This window comes from Tamandua tetradactyla, chromosome 5, assembly GCF_023851605.1.
Source record: "Tamandua tetradactyla isolate mTamTet1 chromosome 5, mTamTet1.pri, whole genome shotgun sequence".
Taxonomy (NCBI): Eukaryota; Metazoa; Chordata; class Mammalia; order Pilosa; family Myrmecophagidae; genus Tamandua; species Tamandua tetradactyla.
Window position 1 is genome coordinate 44,785,147 of NC_135331.1, and position 26,075 is coordinate 44,811,221.

Genomic DNA, 26,075 nt, shown 5'->3' on the forward strand with positions numbered 1-26,075 from the left:
AATAGAAAATAGAAGAGATGTGTATAATCATTGTGTACATCTCAAAACTTAGTAAAGCCATTTTCTTATTATTGCTACTTCTGTCTCCCTTGCCCTAATGTGTAGGTCTTATTTATTTATTTTGTGCTGGATATGAGATATCCTGTATGGCTTCTGGGAGCAGTTAGAATGGATTGGGTAGAAGGGGTTTTCTGTTTGATATGCTTCTTCGGTCCTGTAGCCTTATTTTATACTACTTTATTATTAAATGTTACGTATTTTCATGTTTAAAAAACAGTTTATACCATATAATAGTATTATTTAATTTTAAGAGTCTCATCAAGCTCTTGGCCTTTCTTCTTCCATGCATGGCTGGAAATTTTAGAGCTTCTTGTTCTCTTTTGGCCTTGTCTCCACCTCACATTGTGACTCCTTGGGCGTGAGCAATGATTTCTGCTTCTAGGTCCCAGACCTGTCTGGAAGGGCACCATTATAAGCATGCCAATTGATCTCACGGAAGTTATTGTGCATTCCCAGACTTTCAGGGGCTTCTCAGAAACCCTTCTTCTGCTTGGCTCCCTGTCAGATTCTCACTGTGGCTATCCCATTTCTGTTCTGCTCTTCCTTGACTCCCCGGCGACCAGTGGGAATTTCACTTGCTCCTTCACCTAGAAAAATGAGTCCTCCCCCTCATCTTCCTTTATCATCCTGAGCACTTAATATTTGATACCATGCTTCTCAATAGCTAATGACTCGATCTCTAAGTTTATTGTCTTTTTCTCAGTTGTCTTATTCCTCACCGTTCTGCAACACTTGTTGAAATCTTCTGCTCCTATGGTGCTTTGTAGCCCTTGGCTTCTTTGTATCTCTGATCCCTCTTTTTTTGCCCAGATCTTCTGCTTATTTGTTCCTTAAATCCATGAAAACATGCTCGCCATGGGCTGTGGGGACACATCAGCCACAGGGAGCTCTCAGGCAGGGCCTAGGCTAGGGAGACTGAACAGAGATGTTCCTCAGCATGGGACAAGGGGCCACTGTGAAGGGACGGAGGCACAGGAACATAACAAGAACTGATTCCAGTTTCAGGAGGGGTGGTATCAGAGCAATCTTCTTGGAGCACATGACAGTGAAGATTGAGAAATGAGTCTGCTTTAACCAGGCAAAGAAGGGGAGGGAGAGAGTTTGGGGTTGAGAAAGCTACTGAGAAAGCTGGAATCAGGATGCATGTGATGCCAGCGCAATGGGATAGCCTTAACCCACTGAGTTACTATGACCACCACTGTCCAAATGAGGAAGCTGATGCTTAATTTGTATAAGTAACTCATTAAAGGGCAGCTACTACACGGCCAAACTGATATTTAAACTTAGATCTGTCCAGCTTTTTGTTGTGGGGGTCCATCTCTGCCTTGTGGGACGTTTGGTAGCATCCCTGTCCTCTACCCATTAGATTCTGGCAGTACCCCTGATATGTGACAACCAAAAATATCTCCAGCTATTTCCAACTATTCTGAAGTTGGGAGCACTGGAATGGCCCTCAGTGGTTGGTATATTTGATACCAGTTTGATACAGGAAGAGAATTTAGTCAACTAAATAGTCTTCTTGGTGCCAAACCTTAACTGTATATTGAATAGATCATCAGCAATAATATATGCTACAGCTAAGAATGTGAAGTGGGTGTTATTTACTAATGTGTTGGAGTAGTTAGCAGGCCATTACAGCCTGCTAATGATTAAAAGCGTGACTGTTGGATGCAGTAGCTATCTCATAGGGTTCTTTGTGAGGTAAATGAGAGGGAACTAAAAGCAGCTTCCCCACCTCTTGAGAACATCTCCTGAGAGAGTGAATCACAAACTTTGTAATGTCCCTAGAATAGTTATCTAAACTTCATTTTCCTTGCCTGTAAAATGAAGAGGAGTACCTACTTCCTAGGACTGTTGTAAGTATTAAATCAGTTAATTTCAAAAGGGGGCCAGTCCTGTAGTTCGCGTGGTGCAAGTGTCAGCTGTCACGGTGCTGGTGTGTTGCTCCTGTGTCGTGTCCAAAGCTCTGAAAGCCTGTGCTGTGATTTACTGCAAGCAGGAGTCATGTAAGTGTGGGGCACACTGCTGAAACTGACATTTGGAAAGTTTGATTAAAAAAAAAAAACAGAGTCAAAGCATAGTAAAAGTGATTAAAATTAAGGGAGAAGGTAAATCAATTGCAGCAAAGAGTTAAAGTACGTTATATATGGGATGATGATAATCTGGGAATGTAGACAGCTCATTTATTGGGACAAAGAAATGTGATCAGCCATTATACATGTTTCTGTCAGTATCAACATGGCTTCTTTTTGTGATATTGCCATTTTATGAAATTTTCTATAGGTTTTTGCAGTTTAATAGTTTTAGGAGAAGAGTCTAGCTTGTATATTTTAGGCCAAGAGTTAGGTAATGGAAACTGGAAAAATGACTGTAAGCATTTAAACAAGATAGAACCCAATAGTTCTTTTTAATATGACCTTTAATTGAGTTTTACAATTACCTGGAAGTGTTTTAGGTTGTATCTTTTCCTTCTGTAATCTCTATAATTTAGAACTATTTCCAAATAATTTTGAGATCTTAACGCTTTTCTTACAAAGAATTCTGAAATCTTTGATTAACTTTGCTTAATTGAAAAGAAGAGTTTTTTTTAGAGAACTGACAGGATATATAGAGGACACATGAAGACTTAATTGGTTTTTTATGTATATTTGATAATTCTTTCTTAAAGACTGTTTACCTGCAATTGTAGGTTGTTGGGTTTAATATCTTCCCTGAAAAACGTACAGTAAGATATTTTTTGGGGGGTGAGGGGTGCATGGTCCAGGAATTGAACCTCAGTCTGCCACAGGGAAGATGAGCATTCTACCACTGAACCACCTGTGTACCCCTAAAAACTTATAAGATTTTAAGTGACATGTTTACATGTAAGTTTTTTGGTTTGAGTAGACTGGCTTGAAAAATGAAATCATTTTCTTCACATTTCATTGATATATATATGCATATATATATATACACACACACACATATATATGCATATATATGTATCAGTGAAATGATATATATATACCCACACATATATACATACATATATAAAAGACCTGATCTTGTGTATAATAAAATTATGAAAAATCACTTTTTTTTCCATTTGAGACTTTACCTATGAATTTAAGTTGTTGTGAGAGCTGCTATTCCTTCATGTAAGACATTTGCCCTGAACTGCATTATTACAAGTTCTTCATTTTATTTTTTTTACTTTTGAAGTTTTTTATGGCTTGGTTTCAACTGAATCTATAGGTTTAAGGGAAAGAAATTCGAAGAGAGGAATAGATTTGGACTTGATATACTATAGTTTTAGTGAAAGAATGTTCAAAGGTGATCAAGGGTAGCCTACTGAGCCTACTGATGTACTCATGTTTTTTAGGTCAAACATGGTCATCAGGTTCTGGACAGTGAATAGATATGACTGTGATTGTGAGAACTTTGTGTCTGATGCTCCTTTTATCTACCTTATCAACAGATGAGTAGAACATATGGAATAAAAATAAATAATAGGGGTAACAGATGTTGAAATAAATTTAGTAGATTGAAATGCTAGTGATCAATGAAAGGGAGGGGTAAGGGGTATGGTATCTATGAATTTTTTTCTGTTGTCTTTTTATTTCTTTTTCGCAATTGGTGCAAATGTTCTAAGAGGGATCATGGTGATGAATATGCAGTATGTGATGATACTGTGAATTACTGATTATGTATGTAGAACAGAATTATCATATGTTAACAATGTTTGTGTCTGTTATATATATTTTTTTAATTTAAAAATTAATTAAATACACAACTATGTGATGATATTTTTTTTTATCACCATGGTCATTTTTTTGAACATTTGCATCTCTCCAGCAAAAGAAAGAAGAAAGAAAAAGCTCTTAAGGCCATACCTAGGTATTCTTGAGGGTTAATAGGCATGATGTTGATTGAGGTTTGGCAAACCATGGCATTCAGCAGTATCTAGCTGACGCTTGCATAAGAGTAGACTCCAGACTAGCCTCCTCTCTCTATTTGAACATTTTTAGCCACTGATGTCTTGTTTTGTTACCTTTCTTTTCTCCCCATTATTGATCCCACGATGGCAGGACTAGGGTCATCGCTAGGAAATATGTCCCAAGTTTTCTGAATAGCATGTCCCTCATGGTGGGGAGGGTAATGATTTTCCTTGCAGAGTTGGGCTTAGGGAAAGGCCATGTTTGAACAGCTGAAAGGTTTCCTTGACGCAGTTCTTACCTGTGATTATAGGTAGTCTTAGCTTCTCCACTACTGAAATAAGTTTCATAAGGGCAAACCTCAAAATCAAGGGCTTCAACTCTGCAAGTGAAATCATTGCCTTCCCCCCGTGTGGGACGTGATGTCCAGGGGTGAAAGTCTCCCTGGCGGTGTGGGAGATAACGCCCAGGAATGAGCCTGGGCCTGGCCATCCTGACCAAAAGGGGGAAAAGAAGTGTAACAAGGTGTTATTGGCTGAGAGAGTTCGAATAGAGTCGAGAAGTTACTCTGGAGATTGCAAACTTCAGTTAGACATTGCTACCTATCCTAGCTTGCCAAACCACAACCAAAACCATTCTAGCCAATCCTAAAGAATATCTAGGGCAATATATAAGATTCTACAAAGGTTCCCATGCACTAGGGTAAGTTTCCAGAAACCTACAATCTCCAGTTGGGTCCCTGAACCATATAAGTCCTGAAATCTAGGGGGCCCAGCCTCTCCAGAACATCAGGTAGTTCCGTCTCCCTACCCCATGTTATTGACAGTCCCTTCCAATGTGAAGAAGTTAGAATGGTCATAGCTCAGACACCTCTAAAGAGAGGGATAGAAAGGTGGTGGTGAAGTTATACAGAGAAGGTAGGGTTTAACAAACGGGTATGATTGCTGAATCATGAAAGTGAAATTTCTTTTTAGTCTCCAGTATCTTAGAGCAGCTAGAAGTAAAAAACCTAAAATTGTGGAGTTGTAACCCATACCAAACTCTGAAATGTGTTCTATAACTAGTTGTTGGGCTGTGCTTAGAAATTTATTGCTTTTTTGTATATATGTTTTTTTTTCTTTCTCTCTCTCTCTCTTTCTCTCTCACACACAAACACACACACACACACACAAGTTGATTGTGATGATAAAATTGTATTCATTCTTTCTAACCTCCAATGTTCTGGAGCAACAAGAAGGAAAAATCTGGGAGGATCATATGGTAGCCCATGACAAACTCTGGGATCTGTCCTGTAACTACCTGTTGAAGAGTGCTTTGAAAACTACAGCTTTTTTCTTTCTTTGTTTTGTGTATATGTCATATTGTACAATTTAAGAAGTTAGAGAAAAATGGTGAAACAATTAAAAAAAAAATCACAGACTTTGCCTGTTTTCTTTGGTGTCTGTTTGAGAGAGCTCCAGGGGTTTCCTAGATGAGGAGGTTTAACAGTTCTGTTTTTTTTTTCTCTAGTCCTTCAAGGGACTCTAACAATACTTTTTAATTTCAGCCCACCAATAGTCCGAGATAATGTCTTCTTTTCTTACTTGAAATATTTCTTAACCCCCCTGCTCCCCCCAGAAAAAAAAATGATGAGGTTTCATAGTAGATTTTCAAGACATTTTTCCAACCCTTGGACTGACCAAAATAGGAATCTCTGGGCACTTTGTAGATGATGACTCTCTCGTAAACGTGGTTTTAATTTTCTTGTTTGGTCGATCTCGTCCTGAGGCCCTTCTGAGAAGAGAGGTGGGTTCAGGGGGCCAGACCTTTCCCATGGTAATTGTTTTTCTAGTGAGCGGCTCCCATAGATGGCCAGCGTGTTGCATGTCCCTGAGGTCCTTGGCGATGTCCTTCTGGGGCCTGGGCAGCGTGTGGCTCGTGGGGGGACAGTTGGGAATACAGGGAGTGCCTCCAGCTAACAGTAGAACATGCAGAAGCCCCTGGGACCTCCAGCCTGACAGCAGGACTCTCTTCTTGGGCCAGCTGTCCGCAAAGTTTCCCCCTCCTTCTGTTCCTCATGTTGACTTTAGATAGATTTCCTCCTGCAGGAGGTACAGTAGATGCTTGGGGGAATGTTCCAGCTCCTGGTGGTGGTGGTGGGGCTTTGCTTCTGAATTCTAGTCACAGGAAGTGGCACACAGAGGGAGTGTCAGTGAAGTTCCAAGTGATTCCTGCTCTTATTCAGCAATCCACGCAAGCACAAATCTTTGGTGAAAGTGGCAAGGAGTTCTGAATAACTCCTGTCTTGAGAGTTTGGGGGACCAATTCCCTTCTCTGTCTGAAATTAGATTCCAGCCTGAATCTCTGACTTTTTTTTCTACCCTGTCCTTCTGCAGTATTGTTTTGGAATACGTGACTCTGTTCCCTGGGGTCAGGCAAGGAAATGAATCTCTGACCTCTTTTTGCCTCACTGAGATGGTGTTTGCATTTCTCAGTTAGGCAGGCAGTACTCAGATCTTCAGATTATGAGGTTTAGAGAATTAATGGGTGGGTGTCCTTTTGCTATGGAAATAGGAGCAGATTTTCATTTCTGAGAAAGTGTGAAGGCTTTAGATAAATACCAAACAACTGTATATTTGTTCAAAATTCAGGCATATATGGCCAAATGAAAAAAATATGCATATCTAGAACTCTCAGAGAAGAAATATAGCATGAAACAGTTTCCATATACTGTTTTTTTTATTGTGAAAAATAACATATATATATATATATACAAAAAAAGCGATAAAATTCAAAGCACATCACAACAATTTTGGAACATATTTCAGAGTTTGGTATGGGTTACAGTTCCACAATTTTAGGTTTTTCCTTCTGACTGCTCCAAGACACTGGAGACTAAAATATTGACATAATGATTTAGGAGTCGTACTCGTTTATTAAATCCTATCTTCTCTTTTATCAACTCTACCTTCTCCTTTGATCTTTTTTTAATTATTTATTTTTATTAATATATATTTATATTCACATACCATGTAATCATCCAAAGTGTGCAGCCAGTGGTTCACACTACCATCATACAGCTGTTCATTTATCATCACAATCGACTTTTTTTCTCTTTTGTGAAAAATAACATATATACATGAAATGTGACCCCCATCACACAGCATACAAAAAAACCCCCCCATATATACCAAAAAAGCAATAAATTTCTAAACATAGCACAATTAGTTATAGGACAGATTTCAGTTTGGTATGAGTTACAATTCCACTATTTTAGGTTTTTACTTCTAGCTGCTCTAAGATATTGGAGACTAAAAGAAATATCGGTATAATGATTCAGAATCATACTCATTTGTTAAACCCTACCTTCTCTGTATAACTCCACCATCACCTTTGCCCATAGGCTTCTTTAGTCACAAAATTAATTCCAAATGTTGCTTTCAAAATTGTTTCCAGTAATATATATTGCCCAGGCCAGTCACACAAAGCTCTATACATCAAACATTTTAAGTCATTAATTTAAAAGCCCTATACACCAAACATTTTAAGTCACTAAATGGGTCAAATAAAGTAGATTTTAGAGGGTAGATCTGAGAGGATGCATTAGGCAAGTAGGTTAAAAAAAAAAAAGGTGGGGGGGTAATATAACAACTTCGTTTTAGGAAATTAATTCTTGATGTTGGTAAAGTGACAGTCATTAAAAAAGCCTGGACAAAATCATGAAGACTGGGCAGTGGGCATGAAACTTTATCTTCAGTAAGTTAAATTATAACATGTTCACATGGCTTTGAATTTTATGGAGAAGTTTCATTTTAGAAACTCATTTGCTTTTAGGCTCCTTTTTCATTTCTCTGACCATGTGTCAATATGATGATGTTAAAAAGATTTGGCAAAAAAAAGAGGATTCTACTGGCACTTAAAAGCACTTAATTCTCTTAGGCCTGAAAATAACAGGCTCACTTTAGAATATTTGCATAAGGTGTTTTAAGTGAAAGACCATGAAGAGTATGTAAATGAGTGCAAATGTATCACTATTCAAACAAGTCACAATTTTTAAAAGCTGTACTATGTTCTGTTATAAAGTAACCTCTGACACTAAAAATAGGCCCATGGATCAAATCAGGAATGAAGAAACTCTGGCAGAAAACTTAGGTTTGTTCTGTCAAAAATAACCATATACTCTTTTTTTGGGGGTGCATGGTCTGAGGAAAAAATAACCACGTATCTTTTAACTTAAATTTTGCGAACTTCCTACCTGTTGGATGAATCAGTAATCTTTGATTTTAATAAAATATATCTTGACAGTAACTTGTGAATTGGGCAATTCTTAAATGAGTTTGTATTTTATTAGGTAGGATTATTTATATTTATTTCAGGACTTAAATGTGAAAGATCCATTTTTTATGCAGCTTAAGGACAATTCTCAGCAGGCTTAGGACCTTTACTTTTACAATTCCTAGGCCAGCAGGTTGGGATCCATTGCTGAACGTACGTGTCCTTTTTAGAATATTCCACTTGTGATTATTTTATCTTTCCAATGATTTTTCAATAGGAGTCAATCAAGTACATTATAAGAAAATAGTCTTACATCTTGCCAAACCCCATGAAAACTATTAGATGTCATCTTAGTATTAGCTCAGATAGAATGAGTGCATATAATATATTCTGATAACAATAAGTGCTCCTTCCATTTGTACAATGCACTGCCGTTTTTTTTTTTTTTTTTTAAAGGAAGGAAGGATAGAAGGAAGGAAGGAAGGAAGAAAGGGAAACATTTTTAAACATTTTCTTGTTTTATTGTATTCTGTTTCTCCGTTTTTGTTACATGGGCTGGGGCCGGGAATCGAACCGAGGTCCTCCGGCATAGCAGGCAAGCACTTTTGCCCGCTGAGCCACCGCGGCCCGCCCCGCACTGCCGTTTTATGTACCTGACTTCTTGGACAGATCTTATCCTGTGCATTTAATGCAGCCGTCACCCACTTCTTCTGATCTTTGTTCATTTATGATTGACTTTCTCTCTTGTGTTCTCAGTATTTCTCTCTGTCTGTAGTGTATTTCTCTCTAAGCTGTAAACCTACTTAAGTCCTCAAAAAAATAAAAAAGTTATTAACTGGTATGTTTAATTGCATTGACACTCAAGTAGCTATAAACTTGCTCAAGCCTCTGTCCTTAAACAACGTAAGTAAAAATCCTCTGTACGTGGAAAATTAGTGATACTCCAGTATCAGTGAGCTCTTCTGGTCTCTAAGTATCATTGTTCACTAAAAGGCACCCAGAGTGCTTTGGAGAAATGACTGGTTTCAAATCAGGCAATATATGAAAGTACAAGGTGAGTTGAGACATCTTGTGGTCAGGAAACAAGGGAAGTGCTCAGACTATGCTGAGAATGAACTGAAAAGCAAAAGGAAAGAAAAAAAAATGGGACCTGTCTTGAAGGCTTTTCAAAATTTGAGACAGTTTGAATATCAAAAAGTAATAGATACTTTTAAAAAGCTTAATGGATTACTTTACAATTAGGTATTATTGTGCTGTCCATTTTTGAGTTTTTGTATCTAGTCCTGTTGCACAGTCTGTATCCCTTCAGCTTCAATTACCCATTATCTTACCCTGTTTCTAACTACTGCTGGACTCTGTTACCAATGACATATTTCAAGTTTATTCTCGAATGTCCGTTCACATCAGTAATCATGTTAAAACACTGAATGAAGCTGCATCTGAGCTATAGGGTTTTTTTTTTTTTTACTATTATTACTACTTTTATTTCTTTTCTCTATATTAACATTTTATATCTTTTTCTGTTGTGTTGCTAGTTCCTCTAAACCGATGCAAATGTACTAAGAAACGATGATCATGCATCTATGTGATGATGTTAAGAATTACTGAGTGCATATGTAGAATGGTATGATTTCTAAATGTTGTGTTAATTTTTTTTTTCTTTCCATTAATAAAAAAAAAAGCTTAATGGACTCAGTGTTATAAAATCTACAGTGTATAAGAAAATTACACTAAGAACTGAAAAGTATTTTATATGAAAAAAAGTAGTAGATGAAAGTATTAAAAAAAACTCACTTTGGGTTTGTGTTGATATTAAAAATGGAAATAAAATAGGGAGGATGAAAATGAAAGCTCTTCTGTACAGAAAAATGCCACCTAATAATTGTAGAAGGAATGTTGAAATAGGAAGTTACTATTTTGCAGCCTCAGTGTAATAATTGATTCAGGTACCAGTGTATAAACGGCTGGTAAACGGTTATGGGAAAATAGGATATTCCACAGTTAGGAGCATTGCTTTTAGGTTACTTTTAATAAGAAAGAAAAAAATGTATCGGGGATACATTTTATCTCTTTTATCAGGGATATCTGGCAGTCACTGAATGATCAAATTTACCAAAATAGGATAATCTGACATTTTGTGCCTTCTGAGGTGATGCGGCCAGAAGTGCACGTCACACCTGTGTAATATCTTGTTAAAAAGCTAATCGTGGGTAAACAGTTGGACAAATGCAGGATGTGGCATATTTGATATAACAACCAGTTTGGGCTCATCTAAAAAAAAATTGATGTTATGTAAAACTAACAAGCAAGCAAAAATGATGGGGGAGAGGTGGGGTGGATGGAATGGCAGTCCTAGATTAAAAGAGGCCAAAGAGCCATAATGTAGTGAGTGAACTATGGTGCTTCGGGAGAGTGGTGAGGGTATCTAGCTATAGAAGTTTGGGATGGCTGTGTAAATTGAACACAGACCCTATATTAGATTCTTAGATGATACTACTGAGTTGATATACATTTTCTTAGGTATGATGATATGGTTAAACAGATTATTCTTATTCTTTGGAGGTGGATATTGAAGTCTTTAGGAGGCAAGGGTCATCATACAACTTTGGTTTTTCAAATAGTTCAGGAAAAGAAAACAAATTACGTGCATGTGTGTGTATATATGTGTCTATAGGTGAGTATACACACCTGTGCATTTTTCCTGATACAGTATATATACATAGAGTTTATAAATATGCATGATGCTTATATTAAATGCACACTAGATGTGTGTGTGTTAATTTGGAGGGAAGGTTCTGACGTTACTTCTTGGTAGATAGGGCCTAGTAATGTTTCCTGAACTTTTCTGCCTTCCTTCCATTTCCTTCTTACTCATCTCTGGAGACTCCTCTGCCTTTCCTTACAATTGGTATTTCTTTACCATCTTCTTCTACCTTGTCTTCTAGGCCAAAGTAATCTTTATATAAAACGTTGCTTAAAAATATCATCTAGAAAACAAAGATGTTTCATCTATCAAATATTCTTTTGATACCTATTAGGCAGTGTGCTTGGAAGCCGAGCCTTTATTTCCCCCAGGGGCGAAGGCTCAGTGTTTGCTAATTCAGTATTTGTGATGACTTTATAGAATAATGAGGGTTGATGGTATAACCTTATTGTATCTTGGTGAAAATGTGAGCATTTCTTTTGAGTATGAAGCTATTAGTGAAATTTCTGAATCATAGGGTATGTGAATGTTAAACTAAGGAGGTAATGCCAAGTATTTCCCGAAGTGGCTGCCCCGGTTATATTCCTACCAATAATATATAATGGTCTTGTGGGTGCAGGTGTCTTCAATGTTGTGTGTTCTTATAGGTTTAAAGATTTTCTTGTGGAAACCGTGTTCTTGACTTGTATTTCCAAGATGATTAATAATGTGGACATCTCTTCATATATTATTGGCTATTTCTGTGAAATGTCTAGTCATGTCTTTTGCCCATTTTCTGTTGGGTTGTTTGCATTCTTACTGATTAAGAGGAATTCTTCAAATATTGTTACTGATTTTATTGGAACACGATGTTGTGAGTAGTGTTTCTCAGATGTAACTTTGTTTTCATTTTTAAAGGTGTCTATTGAAAAACAGTTTCTAATTTTAATAACATCAAACCATCATTTTTTAAATAATCAGCCATTTCTTTATCTTAAGGAAAGTTTTGAGAACAATGGTTCTCAGAATGTGGTCTGCTAAATCTTGAGCATTCCTGAGACTTTTTCAGGGGGTCCATTAGGTCACATCTGTTTTCATAATAATACTAAGATGTTATTTGCCTTTTCACTGTATTGACAAAAGTTGGAACAAAAGCCATAGTATGTAAAACAAACTGCGGGTGCCTTAGCACAAATTAAGGCAGTGTACCAGATGGCCCTGTAGTTGGTGTATTTTACAATTAACAGGCACTTATGTTTCCCTTAAGAATATTTCCTGATAAAGCAGTAAAAATTACTAATTTTATTGAGTCTCATCACCTAACTATGTGTTTTTAATATTTTGTGCGATGAAATAGGAATTATGCATAAGTACTTTATCTGATATGATTTGTGTCGAGGACAAACACTTGTGATTGAGTTGAGAGGTGAACTGATTGCTTTTCTCATGAAATACCATTTTTACTCAATGACATGCAAACTGCAGTAATTCAGACAGGGGTATTTGAGAAATTCTCAACAATGAAGAAAGAGACCTTTCATTTCAAGGAAGACATCTGATGCTCCTTTTATCCAGGGTATGGACAGATGAGTTAAAAAAAATGCATAAAAAATAAATAAATAATAGGGGGGAATGAGGTAAAATAAATTAGGTAGATTGAAATAGTAGTGGTCAGTGAGAGGAAAGGTTAAGGTGTATGGGATGTATGAGTTTTTACTTTTTTCTTCTTTTTCTAGAGTGATGCAAATGTTCAAAAAAATGATCATGGTGATAAATACACAACTATGTGATGATATTTTGAGCCGTTGATTGTACACCACATATGGACTATATGAGTGTGAAGGTTTGTCAATAAAAATATTAAAAAAAAAAAGGAAAATAAATTATGCAAACTCCATATAGAGGACTCGAACATACCCCTACCTACCCCTGATACATAGATTCACCCCTTGTAACATTAACACATTGACCTTATCATTCATTCTATCTATTCATCTGTCTGCAATTCATTTTATGAATACTTAAGTGTAGGTTGTATACATCATGCTCCTTGAACACTTAGCACTACTATGTACATTTCCTAAGAACAAGAATATCCACTTATGCAACCACCTTAAGTGCAGTTATAAATGTCAAGAAATTTAACATTGATACAAAGCTTGCAGTCAATGTTCCATTTTTTTCATATGTCCCAATAATATCACTTTGAGTCTTTTCTCCTTCCTTTGTAGATCCTATCCAGAATCATGTATTGCATTTGACTGCTATTGTCTCTTGAGTTGCTTTTTTTTTAAATTGTGGGATCATGCATACAACACTTTCCCACCTCAACCACTTGCAAGCTTAGCATTGACTGGCTTCCATTACTAAAACTTTTCACCTATACCTATACTTGTTATACACTAACTCCGCCTTCCTGCTATCCCTGCCCCTTGTACCCTGTACTTTAATTTCTGTCTCAGTTAGCTCACGTATGTCCGATATTTCTTTTTAGTAATTACCATGGGGCTTAATTTCTGTATCCTAGCTATATAACAGTCTTGTTTGCTTTGATACCAACTTGATAACCACAAACTATATTCTTATATCCCTCTTCCCACCTGTGTTTATGTAGTTCTTGGCACAAATTATATGTTTATACATTATGAATCTAAAACCACTGATTTATAATCACATTTTATGCATTTGCCTTTTAGTTCCTCTAGAAGGTACCAGGTGGAGTTACAAACCAAAAAATACAGTAGTGCTGGCATTTATATGTACCTTACATTGTAAGGTGTATGTAATGAAAGCATTATCCTCACCAGAGAGCTCTGTAATACCTGAGGCATTGTCCTCACCAGAGATCTCTATTTCTTCATATGGGTTTAATTAGTTGTCTAGTGTCCTTTTACTTTCAACCTGTAGAACTCCCTTTAGTACTTCTTGTAGGGATGGTCTAGTGATGGTAAGTGTGCATGTCTTAATCTCTCCCTCCTTTTTGAAAGACAAAAATTTGCCAAATTGAGAATTTTTGGTTGGCATTTTTTTTGGTTTTGTTTTGTTTTTGCTTTTAGTCCTTTCAATATGCTATCTTACTGCCTTCTTATCTCCATGGTTTCTTCTTTTTTTTTTTTTCATCACATAGTTGTGTATCCATCACCATGATCATTTTAAGAACTTTTGAATCCCTCCAGAAAAGGAAATAAAAAGAAAAAAACTCATATATCCAGTACCCCTTACCCTTCCCTTTCAATGACTACTAGTATTTGAATTTACCCAAGGTTTTACCCTTTACTCCTCCCTATCATTTATTTAATTTTTACTTTTATTGCTTTTACTCATCTAGTCATACCTGGAGTAAAAGGAGCATCAGACACAAGGTTTTTATAATCATATAGTCACATTCAAGGCTACTGGAACACAGTGTAACATTTCAAGTACTGCCTTCTTGCCTCCATGGTTTCTTATGAGAAATTGACAAAGTCTTACTGAGTTCCTTGTCCAGGGCACATTGCTTCTCTCTTGTGGCTTTCAGAATTCTCTCTCTTTGGAATTTGGCAGTTGGAGTATAATATGTCATGGCATGCGTCTGGTTGGATTTAACCAGTTTGTAGTTCATGAAGCATCTTAGATGTATATATTTTGTTAAATTTGGGGAGTTTTCTGCTCTTATTTCCTTGAATATTCTCTGCCCCTTTTTCTCTTTCATCTTCTTCTGGTACCTATAAAGCATGATTGGTATGCTTGATGGTGTCTCACAGTTTTCTCAGACTCAGTCATCTTTTCTTTTTTTTTATTTCCTTCTGCTCCTCAGACTAGATTATTTCCATTTTCTTATCTTCATGTTTTCTGCTTATTTTTTCTACTAGCTCCCACCTGCTATTTAACCCTGCAGGGAATTTAAAATTTCTGTTACTGTGTCTTCAGCTCTGTTTGGTTTCTTTTTCATAATTTGCATCTCTCTGTTGATATTTTCTTTGTGCTCATCTATAATTTTTCTAATTTTCATAAATTCTTTTTTTATGTTTTCCTTGAGCTCTTTGAGCATACTTAGGACAGTTTTGTTGAAGTCTTTGTCTGGTATGTCCCAGGTATGGTCCTCCTCATTGGTGGTTTCTCATGTTTTAATCCTTGCTTTTGCTTGAGTTGTTGCCTCATATTTCTTTGTATGCTCTGTATCCTTTGTTGAGACCTGGATGCTTTGAACTGTAATGTGTTACCAGTGAAATTTGGGACTCTGAGGTGTCTGTCCTTTAAGCTTGTATCCAGCTTGTATTATATCGCAGTTTTTCTTGAATGCTTGGAGCTATGGGAGAAAAGAAAAACCCCTCTCCATCCCACAGGTTGACCTGTGTGAGCACTCTCCTTTAGGGCTTATCCATACATCAAGTTTAGAGAATAGTGTCAGGCCAAAGTGTAGGGTCTCCCCTGATCTTTCCTCCGCATGCTTCTTGGTGTGCTCATGTGATCCTAGGAATTTCCCCATTTACATTGTTCTAGATGTCCTCTCTTCCTTTGTGTCCCAGGCAGTGCACTCCATCACTTACAGACAGCAGGCCCTCCCCTCTGGCAGCACAACTTGCCTGCTCTCCTACAGCCTTTTGTAAGAGAGCCTAGTGAGCCGCTTTTTCTATGCAGGGCAAGTTCCAGGATAGGGGGCCCCTCAAGCCACACCAGTGGTTTTAAGGGTTTTACCCTCAGTGTTAGGAGAGTGACTCTGCTCTCTCCAGAACTGGGAACAGGGATCTATGTAGGGAGCCCGTTGGGGCTGAGGGGTGGGGCACCAGTCCAACACCAGTATATCCTACTGCTTTAAGTAGCTTTTTCCTTGCTCCTCTTACTGCAGTCCTTTAAATATTTTCCTGAGCGTTGAGAAACATGTTTCTCCCAGTTCTTGTTGATAGTTTATAAATTCTGTGAGGGGAAGGGGCCCTACAGTCTTATTTTTGTGACTTCCTTTTTGGTCCCTTAAGTCTCAGATTCCAGCCCAAGCAATTCCCTGTGGGATTTTATTCTTGCCAGTGTTACCTCTAACTTAACTTCGCCAGCAGTGGTGAGAAGGCAGTCTCACTTTCATTGCAGAGCTGCTGTGTACCAGGTACTGTGTACATGTCTCAGTGTCTCCGTGTTTCTTTAGGGTGATTACTTTATCATTTTTTTTTTTTGCCGGTGATGCAACAGAGGAGTGTCAGAGAGCAACAGAACTGAATTAAAGCAACAACAAAAAAATAGAGTTCAAGGTCAAATTTAGCTGTTTATCTGCAGAGCCCCAGCTTTTTCTGCCATGCAAATTTGCCTCTAAAAATCCGAGTCCCAATAATATTGACTATTTTATACAATGTGATTATAGTCATTGTTGTGAAAACAGCTATTTAAGGGAAAGACCAGTCCTCCACACTCATACACATAGACTGGTATTTAATAAATCCCAATTTTTAATGGATATTTTAATCTCTTTAGGACAGAGACAGGGAGAGGTAGGTAAAGGTTGTGGGTTTGAAGCTAGATAACTTTTTCCTTCTGAGTCCATCTTTGGTGTTCTTTTGCTAGCACTATACCGCTCAAGTAACTGAATCTTTCTGGACCTCAATTTCCTGATAGGTAGAACAGAGAAAATACTAGAAGGCCCCTTCCCAGTGTCACATGGTTGCTGGAAACAGCCAGTGAGATGGCAGTATTTGTGCAAGGGGTTTAAAAAGCAGAAGAGGACTGTACCCGTGGGGCTCAGTGCTTGGGGTTGTTAATTAGAAGCCCTGGATGTTGCTATACTGTATAAATTACATAAAATATCATTAGTGGTTTTCTCCTTGTATCTTGACTTCTTTTGAGACTGCATCTCTTCTTTTTATTAGCTTAAGTCATAGGAACTTACTGTTTCTTAACTATTTTTTACCCACAAAAATGTCAGTTTCAGATGATTAATGCTGTTTTTATGTTTAAAAGTTATTAGTAAAATTACATGTGAATGGTAAAAGATACATATATATATCTTCCAAGATATCTGTTCACATAGTGGTACCAAAGGGTATATGGAAAAAAGCAAGGAAACCTAGATATTGGTTCTGATTTTTAAAACAACCTTTTACTCTGAATTTTCTTTTTCACTCTATCTTGATTCCATGTGTTGATTGCTAGAAGCCTGTCTAATGTTTTGCGTTGAAGAAACACTGAAGGCAATGAAGCATCTTCTTCTATAATGGGTGTGTCTGTGTGGCTTATTCATTTTAATCATGATAAGTGGGACACACACACACACACACACACACACACACACACACACACACACTACCCCACAAATGCCTTATTTAAATGAGGTAATCTGGCTGGAAAGTTGATTGGTATAAAAATGAATTAGAAGATTTTAAAGGTGTGGCTTCTCCATTTAGAGAGTTATTTTTTGAAAAGATTTACAGATTTTTAAAATACTAAATTTTGCATTTAAAAATTTTTTTAGGTGGGAAGAGGTGAGTGTTGTAGTTATTCTCAATCTCTGCCTTCTGTTGTAGATTCTAAGCATGAATTAACTTTTAAAATTATCCATATTACTCTAGATTTTATGCAATTTGCTATGCAATTTCTAGAAAAAACAAAACAGAGTAAGTCTTCATAAGTTACATTCTTTGTCCATGCCATCAACAAATTAAAACTAAAATATTATGAATATGAATACTATTTAAATGTTAAATCTCTGAGGAAGAAATCAGAAGTTAAGAATGAAGGGAATGAAGGTCAAATCCTAAAACATTAATAAAAATAAAACAGCAACTATAAGACTTGTTTCTTTCCTTTGGAAAGAAATTGCAACTCACAATCAAAGCCACACTGGTAGCCAAAATATTTAGGGTTGCAGAGAATACTTTGTAAGAATTTCTTTTTTTAAACTTTTTTTATTGTATAGTATAACATATATACAAAGCAAAGAACTAAAAAAACAATAGTTTTGAAAGCACTCCTCAACAAGCAGTTACAGGAGAGATCCGAGAGTTTGTCATGGACTACCACACAATCCTCTCATATTTTTCCGTTTAGCTGTTTTTAAGGATTTCTTTATATAAAGTATTTCACCTCATGTGCGTCTGTGACCTTTTGTGCTCTTAAACCAAAACCTTTTCTTTTTCCCAGAGTTTTAGTATCTTTATCAAACTGTATTTGCTTTAAAGGTTACATCATAAACCACCTATATTGGTTTACATCATAAACCACCTGTATTTGTGCCCTTTACCATATCAGATACTGATTTTATCTCACTGTTCACAAACACACATTACTATCTTATATTTTGCAAGCAATGAGGTTGAGCAATTTAAAGAAGTTGGTTTTTGTAAAAGCTGATGCACAAGCTGCGATAGGAAAAAAATCATACTTCACGATCTTAAAAAAAATTTTGACAGGGAAAAGTTAACTGGACTTAATTTTTGAACATGAAAAAGTTAAATTTCATTTGTAAATCTGTTACTTGTCACTCACTCCGTTAAAAAAAATGCAAATTCAGGAGGATGAAAACACAAAAAGCCATTTTATATTGGAATCTACAAACATTCTTTAAATATCCTCTGCATAGGAGGGAGTTTTCTTACTTACCAGATTTTCCAGTTTTTTATGGTCTCTGTAGGTAAGATCGGATCATCAAATGAGTGGAACATCTGATGTTGAGGGAAATACACTTTACTTTCTGTCTGGACTGCTCGTGTTGACCAGTGGATTTATGCTGCATTAGCTCTCAAACAAAAACGTTTAAAGTGCTCTATGAAATGTTGACATCTCGCCAAATGCTTGAATGTCAAGTACTACAAATGTCCGGTACGTTTTGGAGCCCAGTTCTAATGTGTGCTTATAAAAGTTGGATCTGATTTGTGCTTAGGGTTACAGATATTCAAAGCTTGACCGCACAGTAAATTTGGAGGGGGCCAATGAGAATGAGCAAGTGAGAGCGGCAGCCAGCAGGAGGAGAGATGTTTCCCATGCCTAGCTCTGACCTTTCCTGTGAAGCTGTTGTAATAATAGCTTCTGTATTTATTAGGAAGTGTTTTCATGTTGTAATTCACATGGCTTTAGCTAATTCCGTGAAACTTGTTGGAAAACGTATGTAAGGCAAACCTGGGTATTTCTCACTTGCCGTTACCATGGGAGGAAGTGAGAAGGCTGTGCAAGTGGTAACCTGAGAATCTTGATCAGTGAAAGGTAAAATATCTGACTGTAAGAGGAGGAGAGATGTGAAAAGATCCCTGGGCTCTCTCCTTTGGGCTGGGGTGATTTACCTCTCTAGCCTTTCCCTGTGCTGTGGGGTGGACTTGATGCCTGACAGGGCCTTGTGTACGTGTGGCTTTAACCCTGACACGATCCCACGCTTGAATTAGAGCTCGTGTCTTGAAGCTTTCTTCAGGTTCCCGCCTCCACTTAAATCTAGTTTTGGAGTGGGCACATTGTTTCAGTTTCTTGATGCCAGTTTCTGGTTATTTCCTTATATTCAACAAATTGTTGCTGGGATTTTTTGCCCTTGATTTGTAGTCTCGATTAATGTGATCATAATCATACTTCATCTCTCAGGGAGAGGACCTCAGTCTCGTGTATTCCATCTACTTTAAATTAATCTAGTTTTGGGCCTGTGTCATGAATTTGATTCATTTTACCAGTGTCTTCCCCTTTGTTTTAGAGAAGCATGCTCATTATCAACCATGCTTATCATTGTCTAAGAAAATGAACAAAAACCTGTAAAGGAAGGAGCTGTAAAGCTCTTCCTTGACTGTAAGTGCCCTTTACTGGCAGCCGTCCAAAATCTACCTTTATCTCCTCATTTGGACTACTTGGGAAATTGTCTGCATGTTCTGTTTCCATTCTGGAATTCTCTGGCTTCTGCCCTCAGCACTTCTTTAAAGCTACTCAAAGGATCTTTATTGCACATTGCTCAATCCAGCAGGTATTTTAAAGACATGATTTGGTTTTAAGGTAGCATTTGACAATTATTCAGTCTTTTTGCATCTTCTCTGGCGCTACCCACTGTTCTTATACCTTTTTGATGCTGTTGTTTTCTTCACCATTATGAGCTTGCCCTTAAATGTTGATGTTTCCATGGATTGGATTCTGAGCCCTGTGGTCTTGCCGTTGTCCTCTCCCTGCTCTGCCAGTGCTTGTGCTGTCCTGACCAGCCTCTCTCTTCACCTGTGCGCGTGTGTAACTACTGTCCGTTGTACATTTCCATCCACATACTTCTTGGGTACTTAGTATGGATGTGTATGTCTTATTTTCTCACCTTGTCGTATCACTGTCTACTAGCCACCTAAGATAAGAGTCATTAAATTTTCTTCGCCATCTCATCCTCTCAAATCTAGTCAATCACTAAAACCTGTTGACTAAAAACAAACAATAAAACCTGAATGTTTCTTGATTATGATTTCTGCAAAAGCCCAGTTCATTTTTTACCTCCAGTCTGTTCTCCTGCACAGTGTCTGCCCTCCAGCCATCAGATTCATCCAACTGCAAATGCAGCCAGGCCCCTTTTGTTGGACCCTGTTGCCTTCAGCATAGATTGATGCTCTGTAACTTGACACCCCTCACCTCCTGCCATCACTTGCCTTCTAAATAGTGATAAAGGCCACAGTAAAGGTGAATATTCTCACTTTTATTTTTGAAGGTTTGTGATCTATGGTATAAAAATACACTACTATCCTTTATAATTATTATTTAATTTGCAAGAATAAGTTTGTTCATTTGTTTTTCGCTAGCCACTAGAACTTCCGCTGATGAAGAGAAAATGGTTAGACTTTAATCAAAAGTAGTGTTTAGGGTTGTGTGGGTCAAGCTTGGTTCAGTGATATTGGGTTAACATGAAGACTTGTAATGTTAAGTGCTTAGAATGCCTAAGGAAAAACATTCTAAAGGAATTTATCTGTTACATAATGGTATCCCTTTTGTGAGCTGAAGCCAGGACTGAAGATTCCTGAAAATAAACTCCCCTAAGTCTTAACAAATTCTAAAGCTCTTGAGGATTTATAAAGAAAAAGTATCGACAGAATTCACAGGCACTTGGGGAGACCTGGGGGTATGAGAGGAATCCTGTATCATGAGATAAATGACTGCCAAGCAAGATAGGCCAGTTTAAACATGGAGGATATATCCCTCTAACCTGGTGAATTTAAGAGACACACCCCATTTTGCTGTACCTAGGTTGATCACGTCTGTAGTTTTGCACTGTACAAGAACCATTGAGCTCACTGTCCCAAGAGGCATTCTCCCGCTCTACCCTCCAAGTTGATGTGGGGAGACAGCGGGGGATGCGCATTTCTGTATGGCTTAAGCCATGTCCCAGCCCCCCCCCCCCCCCCCCCCCCCCCCGTTCTCCCACTCCTGGCCTTTGTCAAGGTCTTCTCCCAGGTTGGAATGGTTCTTCTCTTCCATTTCCACCTGTTGAACTCATGTGCATCCCTTAAAACCCAGGTCAGACTCCCTTTTATGGACTGCTTCCGTATCCACCTGCTCAGGTTGCATTATTCTCCCTTATCTGAATTTGTTTACTGCTTAATTTAAGTTCCAATTATGCCAAACCGCAGACTTTGCCCTGTGTCACAGGTGGTAATGGTTGTCTCTCCCAGTTTGGGGAAAAGGCATAGATCTGTGACTACTGCTTCCCCTGTCTGTTATTCATGTAGACACTTGATCTGTCTGTGGGAGTACTCGGTGATCTGTCTATGGCCTCTGTCTCCCCAGATTGCCAGGCCGCCCAGGCTAGTTTCCAACTTGACACATGACTTCTCTGCTCAGTAATCCATGGGTATCCCTCCCCTAAGATTTCTGCTCAATGCTAAAGGAAGATGTTTTCAGACACAGGAAAGTGATATGTATTTAATTAATGAGGATCTCTACTGTTTATCCTCCTTCATTTTCTTCTGAACCCAAGTAATTTAAATATTTAATATACCTCCTTTTAATTTGATTTATTTATTTATTTTTTGCATGGGCAGGCACTGGGAATCGAACCCGGGTCTCCGGCATGGTGGGCAAGAACTCTGCCTGCTGAGCCACCGTGGCCTGCCCTTGATTGATTTTTTGAGTGAAATAAGCCAGATACAAAAGAACAAATATTGTATGATCTCATTTATATGAAATAGTTAGAATTTGCAAATTCATAGAGTCAGAAACTAAAATACAGATTATCAGGTGCTAGAGTAGGGATAGGAAATGGGGTATTAAAGTTTAATTCTTTAGGGTGATAGAAAAGTTTTGGTAATGGGTCCACTGAATATATTTGAATGTGGTTAAAATGGGAAAATTTACGTTGTGCATATGTTAGCAGAATTAAAAAAAAACACAAACCATAAGCCTATTCAGCATAAACAGTGACCTTAGTGTGTAAACTATGAACTAAGTATAATAATAGTAATAGTGCCTCATCAATTATAACAAAGGTACTACGCTAATGTATAATATATAATGTTAATAATAGGGAAAACTGGGGGGGGGGCGGTAAATGTAAAACTACAACTTCTCTAATAAAAAAATGAAAAAGTCATTATTTACATAGTTAAAGAAATCAAATAATTTTACGAAACTTGCAATGAAAAATAGCAGTCCGGACCCACCCTATTCCTTTGCCACAGTAACCACCACTTTTACTTTATTCATTATTTTTAGATATCAGCCCCTGTACTACCAAGCAACTATAGTTCTTAACTTTCATTGGTGTCTAATTCTTTGTGTGGAAAATTAAGATTTAGCTCCCATACTCAACACACTGCTCTTACCTGTAGGTCCAAGATAATTATGTGTACAAGTTTTGTATAAATCAGATCCCTTATTCATGTAATTAGAGCTATATAAATATTATTTATAGCTGAGGCTCATCACTTGCTTTTTTTTGTCAATATAAGACAACTTTTAAAATTTTTTTCTGAAAGTAGCTTAGTTTAATAATGCTTGTAAGAAAATTAGGGCTTAGATTGTAAACTCTTTTACAATCTAAGCAGTCACACTCTTTTTTCAATAAATATTTTTATTGAGAAATGTTCACACACATACAGTCCATCCAAAGTATTCAGTCAGTGGTGCACACAGTATGATCACATAATTATGTTTTCATCACCATGATAATTTTTAGAACGTTTGTATCACTCCAGAAAAAAAGAAAAAAAAAGTAAAAGCTCCATGCATCCCATACCCCTTACCCTCCCTCTGATTGACCCATCGTATTTCAATTTACCCAAGTGTTTTACCCTCTTATCCCCCCCTATTATTTATTTGTTTTTCCTAATTTTATATTCATCTGTCCATACCCTGGATAAAAGGAGCATCAGATATAAAGTTCTCATAACCACACGGTCACGTTTTAAAAACTATGTAAGTAAGCAGTTGTCCTCAGGAATCAAGGCTGCTGGAACACAGTTCAGCAGGTTCAGGTAACTCTCCTCTAGCCACTCCAGTCCACCATAAAGTAAAACAATTTGGCAGCTCCTCAGAAATCCAAGCGCAGAATTACCGCATGACCCGGCGGTACCGCCACCAGGCACACACCCTAAAGAACTGTAAACACATCAGTGTTCACAGTGGCAACATTCACAGTCCCCGAAATATGGAAGCAGCTCATTTGTCAACAGATAAATAGACAAAACGTGGTATATACATACAATGGAACTCTGTTCAGCCATAAAAAGGAGCGAATTTCTGATACATGTGACAACAGGGATGAACCCCAAAGACTCAGTGTGGAGTGAAACGAGCCAGACACAAAAAAGACAAACACTGCATGACCCACCGATATGAAATGATTAGAATAAACACATTTATAAGAGTCAGAAACTAGAAGCCACATTATTAAGGACGGGGGGTGGGAATGGGGAATTAATGCTTAAAGGGTAGAGCTTCTGCTTGGGGTGGTGGAAGAGTTCTGTATATAGATCATCCTGATGGGAGCATCGCACAGTCTTGCGGTTTTTTGTTTATATTTTTTTCAAATTTTTATTCTAGTACCATAAACATAACCTAAAACTTCCCCTTTTAACCACATCTAAACATATAATTCAGTGGTGTTAAATACATTCACAATGTTGTGCTACCATCGTGGTTCATTTTTAAAGTTTTATTTGCACATCATAGAATCCAACGTAAGTAATAGGCATGCCTTCGCCACTTTAATCTAAATGAAGACATTTCCTTTTCTTCTGCAAAGAATCCATTTACCCCCCTTCCTCCCGTTGACATTTAGCTTTGGCATATGCCTTTGTTATATTCAGTGGAAGCATCTTACAGTGTTACTGTTGACTATAGACCCTAGCTTGCATTGATTGTACTTTTTCCTGTGTGTCATCCCATTTTCAACACCTTGCAATGTTGGTATTCATTTGTTTTCTCCCATGCAGAAAACATTTTTGTATTTGTACACTTAATCCCCTTCATTGTCTAATCTAGGCATTCTTTAATTACACCGTCTGTCAGATGTTTTTGTTTCTGAAAGTAGCTTCATTTAAAAATGCTGGTAAGAAAATTGGGGGCTTAGATTGTAAGTTCTTACAACAGTCACATTTACTCTTGAGTTTTAACTTTTTGTTTGTTTTTGGGGGCAGGGATGCATGGTGCAGGATCAACCCAGGTCTCCTGCATGAAAGGTGAGCATTCTACCATTGAACACCTGTGCACCCTTGAGCTTTAACTTTTTTTTTTTTTTTTTTTTTTTGGCGTGGGCAGGCACTGGGAACTGAACCCGGGTCACCGGCATGGCAGGTGAGAGCTCTGCCTGCTATGAGCTTTCACTTTTATTTCTAAATTTTGAGGTACTTTGCTTCTTGTATAACCTGGTAGTTTCCTGCAACTTTAAATGTCTGCATGACATCTCAGACGCAGAGTAAGTTCTCCTGCTCTGAAAGTCAGCGTAAGTCCATGGAGCAACTGTTAAAGAAACTTATCCCTGGTTACAGCAGAAGTTGCTCAAATGAAATACCTCCTTGTTGTCTTTTCCCTCTGCTATTTTCAAATGCAGATATATACATTTGTACTTGCTAATATCTAAATATGACGGTCATCTGTTCCTAAGGGTCTCAGCCCAGGTACCACCTCAGTTTCTGTTCTGCTCGCCCACTCATGGAGCGGACCTCATCACTTACTTTTAAAAAAGGACTCTGATTCCCCACCTCCTCTCGTCACCAAGCCAGAATCTTGCCTACATGGTCTAATGCAGGCTGGCTGTCCTCTCGGTCTAGGCTGTGTATTTTTCCACTTAAAATTATCTTAAGATATATGATCATGCTATATAAATGTTAGCTGCTATTATTTCAATAATATAATTTGAGCCAAACACCATCTTCATTTAATCCAATTCTTAGTTATATGTGTATGAATAAGCTTAAAAGTACTTTTGCAGTTATCTGCATTTAGAGTTAATATGTAAAGTCCTAGATGTATGTTTATTTATAAATTACAACTGTTGCTGGGTAGATACTTCTTAGCATTATAGCTCCACAGGCAGAGGGAATTTGCATTGATGAATCTTTATTATTAATAATTTTCTGATAGGTTATACTGAAGAGACATACTAGTTTATTCGACTTTAGCTGTTTTGCTTTTGGCAGCTTGCAATTATTCTTATCTTAGAAGAGTCACATACATGCCATCAATACACACTTCCATAACTGTTTTTCATTTTCATCTTCCTTATTGAAATTTCTCTAACAGAAGCCTAAATTAGATTCTTTTTCAAAAAAATTCAAATTAGCATAAAATATGGAGTGCTTCACAAATTTGCATGTCATCTTTGCGCAGGGGTCATGCTAATCTGCTGTGTCATTCCAGTTTTAATATATTTGCTGCTGAAGTGAACACCTGAATTAGGTTCTTATACATTGCCTTGCTGCTCTTTTTTATATTTTTCCCACAAGTTATACATTATATTTTACTTGATAAAGAAGGTCCATTATTTTATTTATTTAAAAACATAGACAATCAATTATTAGAAGATTTAAGCTTCTGAATCATAAATAGGTTGGGGGATTAGCTTGTGGAATTGATTAGGCTATTGGGGAGACCAATTTCCTGTGACAGTAATAGAAGAAGAGCTTGTTAGCAGCCAGATAACTGAAGGGTTGCAGGAAGAAGACAATCACTTCCATTTGTTTGGAAAAATACTGTTTTGGGGATTTGTGCTCATTGGTACTGCTCATGTGTAACTCACAGTAGATTTGAGTATCTAACTTAACTTT

The 26,075-nt window shown here is 37.4% G+C and overlaps 2 protein-coding genes and 1 non-coding gene across 5 annotated transcripts in view; 1 reads left to right on the forward strand and 2 right to left on the reverse strand.

Moving 5' to 3' along the window:
* The window catches only part of P2RY14 (purinergic receptor P2Y14), a 29,058-nt gene extending 10,496 nt beyond the window's left edge, over nt 1–18,562 (reverse strand). The window contains exon 1 of the mRNA XM_077160793.1: nt 18,475–18,562. The gene's annotated coding sequence lies outside the window, so the exon portion shown is untranslated. The remainder of the gene's footprint in view (nt 1–18,474) is intronic.
* Nucleotides 1–26,075, forward strand: part of MED12L (mediator complex subunit 12L) — a 371,061-nt gene that overhangs the window by 147,175 nt on the left and 197,811 nt on the right. The window lies entirely within an intron of this gene.
* On the reverse strand, nt 25,594–25,698 carry LOC143685391 (U6 spliceosomal RNA). Its single transcript, XR_013176629.1, has one exon. It is a non-coding gene; the product is annotated as a U6 spliceosomal RNA (small nuclear RNA).